Raw genomic sequence first — 10,927 nt, 5'->3', positions numbered from 1 at the left:
ATTACAGATTTAATAACCTGGGCCTCCACTTCTAGCAGTGGACCCTGGGTAAGGTCATCTCTCTGGGTACCCGTGTCTGTGTCTGTCAGATGTAGGAAGGGCCATGATCTGTGCCCAGCCCACAGGAGGCAACTCGGGGTCCTAAGTTATAGGTGGGCAATGCCCCTAAGTCACAGGATGGCCACATTGGCCATTAATTCAAAAGCCTTTACAGGGCCCTGAAATCCTACACACACACACACACACACACACACACACAACTAAATCACACTGCTATGTATTAAGCACATATACTCTGTGCCAGGATGTTTACTTACATATTTTTTATCCTCATAACACAGGTATCATTTGGCTCATTGTTTGAGTTAGAAAACAGGTAAAAAGAACGTAAGTGACTCGCAGAACCAAAACTCAATTCCAGGTAAGTCTGATGCCACCCTCATCCAACTGTCCCAGGCTGCTTCCTACCACCACCAACACACACACACACACACACACACACACACACACACACACACACACACACTACAGCCTGAACTAAAACCTCTCTCGAGTTTTCTCTGGCCCTCCTGTGCCCTGGGTGTGCATTAGATACCTCAGCCCAAACTGACCCTCTCTAGCCCTGTCAAATTCAAAGGGGTCTCCTCCTAAGGGCTCAATCTTCATCTCTGACAATCACCCCCTGCCCCATTCTGCTGCAGTCCCTCACCTGAGTCCGCTCATCGCAGAGCCCATCTTGCATCTGGTCTCCTCCTGGTTCCTCCTGGCTCCGAGTGGCACCCCACCCCGTGACCTGGCCTCACAATGCAGAAAACCTGAGCTCTCTAGAAGAGCTCTGGGTACCAGTGGGTGAGAGGCTGTGTCTTGGTCATTTTCATCCAATACTTCCTCACTACATGCACAGACCCACCTTCCCCACTCCAGGCCTTCTGCTGGGCAGCAAATCCAAGTCCTGCCCCTGGGTTCCCAGCCTGGTGGACGGAAGCGCCAGGCCCCAAGAGGGATGGATCAGAGAGACGGGAGCCGGGGCTGACTCAGAAGAGAAGCCCCATGAGGAAGGCAGGGCACAGGAGCAGGGAGTGGGCAAGCTGTGTGACGAGATGGTGGTGTGAGAGCACCATGTGGAGCGTCTGAGGGTGCACAGACGTGTTTCTGCAGTGAAGGTGCTCCTGGAGCACCCTGCATGCCCTGCATGCTCCTGGAGGAAGACTGTGGGTGAGGAAAGGTGGCCCAGAATGCCAGGCCTACCTGCTGTGCAAGTTCCCTCGGCTGCAAAGTGGGATAGTAGTATCTGCTGAAAGAGTGGCTCTGTTAACAGCCAGATGCATAGGTGACCAGAGCGGTGACTGGCACCGAGTAAGTGCTGAGTGTAGGCTGTTATTATGACAGTGTCTGTGGGCTTCCAAGGTCCATGAGGGTGGGAACAGTCAGCACAGCAGTGGGTGTACACCTGCCTGTGAGTCTGAGAAAAAACCATGGGTGTGGGAAGAGCACGTACACCCAAACATTGAAATGGCTGCTCACCTGTGGCTGTGTGCCTTCGCTGTCCTTTATGAGGATACACATGAAATAGAGACAGAGAGACCATCCTCCTCTGCTACTTCAGGTCATGCCAGGGCAGGAAGTTTCTGCTGCATATCACAGTGCCCCCAGCGCTCACTGGCAGGGCAGCAAGAAACCAAGATGGGCCCCACCTCGTAGAGACTAGGCTCAGCTCTCCCCATTGAGAGCCCAGCCAGCACTGGGGGAAAGCCAGAATTTGGCAAAACAGAAAAAAATCCCTGTGCCTCCTCCCTCTTCAACTGAGGATGCTCCTGGGCTCTTCCCACATGACTGGCCCCAGTACCCAAAGTATCAATACTAGAAGGGCCCTCGGATATCTCATTGTGCAGGGAGAATCTAGGCCTGGAGAGGGAAGGGACTTGCCCACGATCGCCCAGGGGCTGGCTGCAAAGTTAGACCTCAACCCAATGTATTGAGACCATCTGCTGCTAGAAACGTGAGAAATGGACACCTCTAAAGGCACTTTGTAAACAGCTACACATTTCCAACAAAAGGGTTATGCAGATCATTCTCAGAGCTGTTGAGGGAAGAGATTCCATTTCTTGAGCCAGCACTATTGGAAGACTTTACTTGCATCCTATTAATGAGTTATTTCAGGCCTCAGATCACATTGTCCCCAATTCCAGGTGAGCAGTGTGAGGCCCGAGTCTCGATTGGGTGGCACACCCAGTCAGAAGCCTGGCATGGGTATGACCACGCCTTGATGCAAAGGCAGTTGGGGGTGCGGGGGGACAACAACAGGGACTGGGGAAGATAGTGAGTGCCAGGGCCATGAGAGTGCCAGGACCAGGCCTGGGGAGGGAAAGATGGGGCCACCCTGAAGAGGTGTGCCATGAAACCTAACTTGCAGCCACCAGGGCCTGAAGGGGGCAGGGCAGGGAAGAGACCAGAAGGGAAAGAGCAGCATTCACTCACCTTTATAGCTAAAACTCTGCTGTGCTGTCCACCTTCCAAGCTGTCTCTTCCCAAGGATGTCTACCCAACCCTTCAGACTAAATCCATTGATCACATCACCCTATTTTATTTCCTTCATAGTATTCATCACTACCTGCAAGAATTTATTTTCTAGTTTCTTGTCTTTCTAAAAATCACACAAGACTTTGTCCCACTTACTGTAACACTGGTGCCTTTAGGCACAGTGCCCGATACATAGTAAAGGTATTTCTTAAATGAATCACAGGCATTGATGCGCTGCCTCCTTAACTCTGCTGAGTGAGCTCCCACTCTAGGGAGGCAGTACTTCAAAGAGCAGTGCCAAATAGTGTAAGGTAGGAACCCCCCAGAGGATTAGGGAAGGCCACCCAGGAGGTGAAGCTTGTAGAGTTCTCTGCCAGCTTCCTGCAGGTACTGGTGGGAGGCAGGCTCAGCTGCTCAGAGATCACCCTTGAAATCTCTCCCTCCAGCTGTCAATCACATCCCAGGACTCTCTCAATTGGACCCTTCTCACCTAGATCTGTAACCTTTTCCCTCCCTATGACCTCCTCACTTCCCAACAGAATTTGAATTGGCTATCTTTCTCATCCTAAAACGAATCTTTTTGGATTCCATCTCCTGAATGAAAGACAAAAAAGGGGGCCAGAATCAAGATTCTTCCCTCCCCATCATCACCTACAGGCAAATCCTATAGACCCTGTGAATATTCCAAATTCTGTCTGCTTTTCCCGATATCTATTTTGTTTATTTCTGTGTTCCCTGCATTTAGTTCAGGGCCTGCTATGGTAAATATGGAACCAGCCACTGGATGGAAACTGAGAATTTAAAGGGCTTGGCTGGGGGCACCATGGAGGCATGGCCATGGTAGGGGAGAGGCTGCACTCCACTCTGGTTCTTGGCTAGCCCAGTCTGGAGGTTCCATCTTCCCTCCCTGTCATTTCCCAAGCCTGTGCAGACAGGTATCAGACCAGTCCCCAGATCCCAGGCCAGAGCCCCAGAATTCAGCCCAACTTCAAAATGGCGCCAGGCCTGGTCCGAGGCAGCAAACCTGTGCCGAGGCCATGGGCCCTGGAGTTCATCGGGGGCGTTTCCTGTCTGAGCCTGCCGCCCCCAACTGCTGGCAGCATGGTTTCCGCAGGGCTGCGGCCGGGGCCTGCGCTATCAGCTCGGCACCAGATGCCCGGTCAGGATACTTGTGGTGAAACTGTGAGGGTACATTCAGCCCTTTGGGGTTTTCTCCCATGTCAGCCTCCAAGACAAATGGAGGAGGAAAAGTGACACCCAGCCCTCCTTCTTCAGCTGTGTTTTCCCCCTTCTAAGCCAGGAACAGGGCTGCAGGCAGCTGCTCCAGGTCAGGGGCCTGCTGAACAACCACCTATGGCTGTAGGGGCACTTGAAAGCTGCGGCCATGATGGATGCTGGGGTCAGGCCACTGGGATCGGGCATCTTGGTCAAGTATGGACAGATGGGTCTGGCCTGGGGGTATGAACATTATTCTGGAACCCTGAGGAGATGGGAAAGCGCTCCTCTCCAGGCACACACCATGTGTTAGGGCCACAGATAGGGTAGACTGGGTCTGAGACCAAGTAAGAGGTGTCAGGTACCTGGGACACCTCACTTTGCCTGGGGTGGGGAGTAAGTCTTGGTCAAGGCTTTATACACAGGGCCTCACTTCACCCCTAACCCTAGGAGTTACTGAGGCCATGTTTGCCACAGGGAAATCAAGGATTAGGGAGGTGCAGGATTACCCATGGCCAAAGACGCTACACCCAGAGCTAAGGATGAGAGGAGGCTGGGGAAGAAGTTGGGCGCGGGATGCTTCACTATAGCCCCTAGCCCAGGGCACTGGGTGAGCCACGGGCTCTGTGCCATCCAGCTAGCCCACAGCCAGCACAGGGAATCGGGGAGCCCAAGTCCCCATCGCTAGACATCTGTGCTGCAGCCCAGCTCCCACGTTGACCCCAGACCCAGTTCTAGTCTAGGTGGGGGTGGCAGTTCCCAGACCTGCGCCTCTAGGTGGTGCCACAGCCAGAGCACCTATCCTGCCTTTAACACAGGTGCAGCATCGCGCATGCGCTGCTTTTCTAGCCCAGCTGGCCATCTGCGCCTGCACACTTGGCCTCACTTCAGTGACGTGTCCACGGGGTTGAGAGACACGAGGGCACAGTGCAGCTCCCTGCCCAGGCCTGCAAGAGGCCCACCAGCATGAACCCTTGCCAACTTTTCTTTCTTTTCCAGGCTGGTGAAGTAACTGGCCAAATGGGCCGGGGTGGTACCTGGCCAGGGTGACCAGGGCCCCAGCCCTAAAGCACATAGCTAGCTGCACCGGGGTTTCCTTAGAGAAGCAGAGGCGGCGCTGCAGGGCTGCTGGGCCAGTCAGTTGGGCAATTCTAGGGGAACAGGGGGAAGCCTGGCTTGGTCCTACCTAGGAGCACCAGAAACTAGGTGTGAGTGGGCCAGGCTCACGAGGAGAACATGTAAACACTGGTCAAGTGCAGCCTCCAGTTTCCAGCCCTAGAGGACAGGATACCCCAAGGACTCAGGCTCAGGCCAGAAACTGACTGGAGAAATGGAAAGAGATAAAATGAGAGGAAATGGAAACAATTGCTAATTCTTAACAAGCAGTTGCAATATGCAACTTTATAATTACCTCACGTGATCCTTAAAGCCATCCTACCAAGTGGCTAATATAACACTGCTTCATTTTACAAATGAGGGAACTGATGCCCAAAGCCTTGCCTAAGGTCACAGTGGAAGGCAGTATTTGGATTTCCATGCAGACCCATGACTGCAGGGCTCCACTACTGAAGGAGTGTCCTCTCTCATACTAAGTCCCCATCCTTCCAATGTCCTTTTGACCGCATACCTCAGATTGTCCACAATCACTCTCTCCTCTATATTCCGTCTCCGATTTTCCACTGAATTTTCAGCTGCACATTCTTCTAATAGCTACCCTGGTCTCATCCCTTTCACAACTAGATGTGAAATGCAGACAGTATTCAAAAGGAGCCCTAGCTGGTTTGGCTCAGTGGATAGAGTGTTGACCTGTGGACTGAAGGATCCAGGTTCGATTCCGGTTAAGGGCACATGCCCAGGTTGCAGGCTCGATCCCCAGTAGGGGGCATGCAGGAGGCAGCCAATCAATGATTCTCTCTCATCATTGGTGTTTCTTTCTCCCTCTCCCTTCCTCTCTGAAATCAATAAAAATATATTTTAAAAAATAAAATAGCCGAAACCGGTTTGGCTCAGTGGATAGAGCAGCCGTGGGCAAACTACAGCCCGCGGGCCGGATCCGGCCCGTTCGGCTGTTCTATCTGGCCCGCGGAGCCGAAAGAGTGGAGGGTTCTCTTGCTCTCCCCTCCACTCCTTTACTTTGAATTTATATTAGTTCACACAAACACTCCATCCATGCTTTTGTTCCGGCCCTCCGGTCCAGTTTAAGAACCCATTGTGGCCGAGTCAAAAAGTTTGCCCACCCCTGGGATAGAGCGTCGGCCTGCGGATTGAAGGGTCCTGGGTTCGATTCCAGTCAATGGCATGTACCTTGGTTGCGGGCACATCCCCAGTGGGAGGTGTGCAGGAGGCAGCTGATCAATGTTTCTCTCTCATTGATGTTTCTAGCTCTCTATCCCTCTCCCTTCCTCTCTGTAAAATATCAATAAAATATATTTTAAAAATAAATAAATAAAATAAAATAAAAAAGGAGCCTCACCTCAGGCCAATCCCATTCCTACCACTCCACCAACAGTTCTAAGAATGTTGAAAGAATGATTTCAATGACCCTCCTAAAACCAACAGACCTCTCCCATTCTTCCTGTTGCTTGGCAACTCTAAGCAGCACACACTGATTGCTCTTCCTTAAAACATCTTTCCACTTGGCTTCCATGACACCACATGGTCCAAGCCTTTCTCTTACCTCACTGGCCACTTTCTCAACTTGTGTGCAGCGGTGTGCTCCAAGTGGCCACTGTACTTTAAAATCCTAATGTTCAGTTCTGGGTCTCTTCTTACTCAGCACCCGTCCTAGGCACCCTCACCCACCGCAACCTCCATCTCACCATTTCCACAGCCATCTTTATGCTGAACGACCCCATTTATCATTTCCACGCCAGCCCTCTCCTCTGAGCTGCAGGCCTGAATATCCACTTGGATGTCATAAGCACACTCACCTTACCATGTCTGAAACAGATCATCATTATCTCCCTCAAACCTGGCCTTACAGATCTTCCCATATTAAATGAATGGCACAAATATCCCTCAACCAACCACACCAATATTTAAGCTATTCATTCATTCAGTAAGCCACCTACTATATGTAATACACTGATCTGAACAGCTAGCTGGTAATGTAAGGGTGAGCATACCAGACAAAACCCCTGCACTATCAGAGCTAGTCCAGTAATCACACATTCTAACTGTGCAGTACGATGTGGAGATAGAACAAGAGGGTACAATAGGATTGATTGAGTCTGAGAGATCCTAGAAGGCTTCCATGAGACAGAAACTTTAAACCAGGGGTCCTCAAACTTTTTAAACAGGGGGCCAGTTCACTGTCCCTCAGACCGTTGGAGGGCCGAACTATAGTTTAAAAAAAAAACTATGAACAAATTCCTATGCGCACTGCTGGCCCGGGACGAGTCGGCTGCTAAGGACAGGCAGCGGCACCCGGCGGGCCGGATAAATGTCCTCGGCGGGCCGCATGTGGCCCGCGGGCCGTAGTTTGAGGACCCCTGCTTTAAACTGTTTCCTGAAGTATGCATAGGAATTAACTAGGTGAAGGTGAGGTGTATATACCAGAGAAGAGTGGGAGAAAGCATAGCACTTTTTTATTACTGCTCATTTCCCCATCTAAATCTCTCAAATCCATCCACGTTGGCACATCACCACCCTTGCCCAAACCATCACCTTTTGCCTAGATTACAAAAGGCTCTCAGGTTTTCTCCCCACATCCTCCAGCCTTCAGTAGTTCATTCTCAGCCCAAAATATAAATCTAAGCATGTCTCTCACACATTGGTCTGTCTTCCCTTCATTTGAGGATAAAGCCAAAAGCTTTAACAGAGTTGTACAGCCTTACCTTGTTCTGTACTTTTCCTCTGTAGCCCTTGGCTGTACCGTCCACCTGACTCTCTGCATCCAACTTCATGCCAAGCCTCAGGCTGCTCCAGGGCTTTTGCACATGCTAAGCTCTCTACCTGGAACTCTCTCTGCCGCACCATCCCCTGCCATCTATGTAACTACTACAGAGCTCAACTCAAAAGTCACTTCCCTCCCTGGCCAGTTTGGCTGTGGATAGAGCATCAGCCTATGGACCAAAGGGTCCCAAGTTTGATTCTGGTCAAGGGCACGTACCTCGTAGGCTCCTCCCCAGCCCGGGCCCTGGTCAGGCGTGTGCAGGAGGCAACCACTCGATGTGTTTCTCTCACATCGATATTTCTGTCTTTCCCTTTCTCTTCCACTCTCTCTAAAAATCAATGGGAAAATATCCTCCGGTGCGTATTTAAAAAAAAAAAGTCACTTCCTTCAATGGATCTTTCCCCAGCTCCCTTGCAGATTAAGTGTCCAGTACTGTCCAGTATATAACATCAGAGGACCCTGTCCCCTTTCCTCACAGGTTTTGTCAGTTTGTAATTATGAATTTGTGCTTGATCATTTTACTATCTGTCCTCCATAAGAATCATTCTGCTTTGTTCATCATTTCTTTAGTGCCTAGTATAGCATGTGGTGAAGAATAGGTAATCAAAAACTGCAAGAACAGAGCCCTCACTTCCTCCACTCTGTTCTGCAATCTTTTTTAAAAAATATATTTTATTGATTTTTTTAGAGAGGAAGGGAGAGGGATAGAGAGTTAGAAACATCAATGAGAGAGAAACATCGATCAGCTGCCTCCTGCACACCCCCGACTGGGGATGTGCCCGCAACCAAGGTACATGCCCTTGACTGGAATTGAACCCGGGACCCTTCAGTCCACAGGCCGACGCTCTATCCACTGAGCCAAACCGGTCAGGGCTGTTCTGCAATCTTATGAAGGCCACTTCACCTTTGTGGCCTCAGTGTTCTAATATATAACCAACTATTAGCCCGGTGCACAGAGTCGTGCACATTGAAAGGAAAATGATTCGAAGAAAGATTCGTGTGGTAATTTTGTTATTGCAAAAAATTACATGTCAAAATAGTATAATATCTATAATAATCTATAATAATAAAAGCATAAGGGAGAAACCAAGATGGCGGCATAGGTAAGCACCTAAACTGCTGCCTTGCACAACAATTTCAAAACTACAACTAAAAGACAGAACGGACACCATCCAGAACCACAGGAAAGCTGGCTGAGTGGAAATTCTACAACTAGAACGAAAGAGAAAAGCTCAGAGAATTGGAGGTACGGCAAAGGGTCTTTGTGCGCGCAGAGAGGAAGGGCGGCTGAGAGCCTGGCTGACTTTCTCTGGCGGAAGGGAGAAGGAAAGCCCCGACTGCACTGAACCCCAGTTCCAGGCGAAACCCCGTGGACCCAGGCTCATACAGGGGGAGTCTGGACTGTCAGATAGAGAGAAAGGCACCCGGAGACTCCGAGACCCGGGGGAGACCCGGGGGAGCCCCGGCAGGCAGGGGTCTGGAGGCGCGCACGCCAGAGCGCACAAAGGCTGCGGAGGTTGCCACAGGCTTTCCCTAGTGGAAGGGAGTCGGAAGCTCCTGACTGCACTGAACCCCAGTTCTGACTGCACTGAACCCCAAGCTCCAGGCGAGCCCCTGGGGACCCATGCTCTTGTGGGGGGAATCTGGACTCTCGGGCGGAGACTCGGGAGCTGGGGAAGGCAGAGGTCTGGAGGCGCGCGCACACAAGGGCAAGGCTGACGGGAAGCCAAGACTGTCTGCTCTGCCCTGACTCCACCCCATCCAAGCTGAGCACAGAGGCTTTTGCAATTTGGCAAGTCTAATCCTATAAGGCTGTCTCCAGCACCGAACTTCTCCCAGTGTAGACACAGCTGATCCTCACAGCCAACTGCCCTGGAGGTCAATTCCTCCCAGTGATACCAACAACAATCAAGCCTTAACTACAACAAGGCTGTACACACAGTCCACAAAGGGGTGCACCAAGAGTGACCACCTCAGGTTAACTGGGGAGGCCGACCCACTGGGCCATATAGGAAACCTAGCACACAAAGTTACCCTACCAACTCAGGGAAGCAGTGAAAATGTGGTGACAAAGAAACAGATCACAAACAAAAAAAATGGAGGAAAACAAACAACTGGATATAGAATTCAAAACCACAGTTATAAGGCTTTTCAAGAATATCCTAGAAAAGGCCGATAAATATAACGAGACCCTCGAAGATATGAAAAAGGACCAACTAGAAATTAAACATACACTGACTGAAATAAAAAATATTATACAGAGACCCAACAACAGACTAGAGCAGCCGTGGGCAAACTATGGCCCGCGGGCCGGATCCAGCTGTTCTATCCGGTTCTCTTGCTCTCCCCTCCGCTCCTTTACTTTGAATTTATATTAGTTCACAAAAACACTCCATCCATGCTTTTGTTCCGGCCCTCCGGTCCAGTTTAAGAACCCATTGTGGCCCTCGAGTCAAAAAGTTTGCCCACCCCTTGACTAGAGGAACACAGAATCAAGTCAAAGAATTGGAATACAAAGAAGCAAAAAACACTCAACAGAAGCAAAAAGAAAAAAAAAATCCAAAAAGTTGAAGATAGTGTAAGAAGCCTCTGGGACAACTTCAAGCATACCAAAGTCAGAATTATGGGGGTGCCAGAAGAAGAGAGAGAGCAAGACACTGAAAACCTGTTTGAAGAAATAATGACTGAAAACTTCCCCCACCTGGTGAAAGAAATAGACTTACAAGTCCAGGAAGCGCACAGAACCCCAAACAAAAGGAATCCAAAGAGGACCACACCAAGACACATCATAATTAAAATGCCAAGAGCAAAAGACAAAGAGAGAATCTTAAAAGCAGCAAGAGAAAAACAGTTAATTACCTACAAGGGAGCACCCATACGATTGTCAGCTGATTTCTCAACAGAAACTATGCAGGCCAGACGGGAGTGGCAAGAAATATTCAAAGTGATGAACAGCAAGAACCTACAACCAAGAATACTCTACCCAGCAAAGCTATCATTCAGAATTGAAGGGCAGATAACGAGCTTCACAGATAAGAAAAAGCTAAAGGAGTTCATCACCACCAAACCAGTATTATATGAAATGCTGAAAGGTATTCTTAAAGAAGAGGAAGAAGAAAAAAGTAAAGATAAAAATTATGAACAACAAATACATACCTATCAACAAGTGAACCTAAAAATCAAGTGAATTAAAAACCTGAGGAACAGAATAATCTGATGAATATAATAGAACCAGGGGCATAGAAAGGGAGTGGACCTGATAATTCTCAGGGGAAAGGGGTATGGGGGGGTTCAGGA

The sequence above is a fragment of the Plecotus auritus genome (genome assembly GCF_963455305.1).
Source record: "Plecotus auritus genome assembly, chromosome: 8".
Lineage (NCBI taxonomy): Eukaryota > Metazoa > Chordata > Mammalia > Chiroptera > Vespertilionidae > Plecotus > Plecotus auritus.
Note: the sequence above shows the minus strand (reverse complement) of the source record.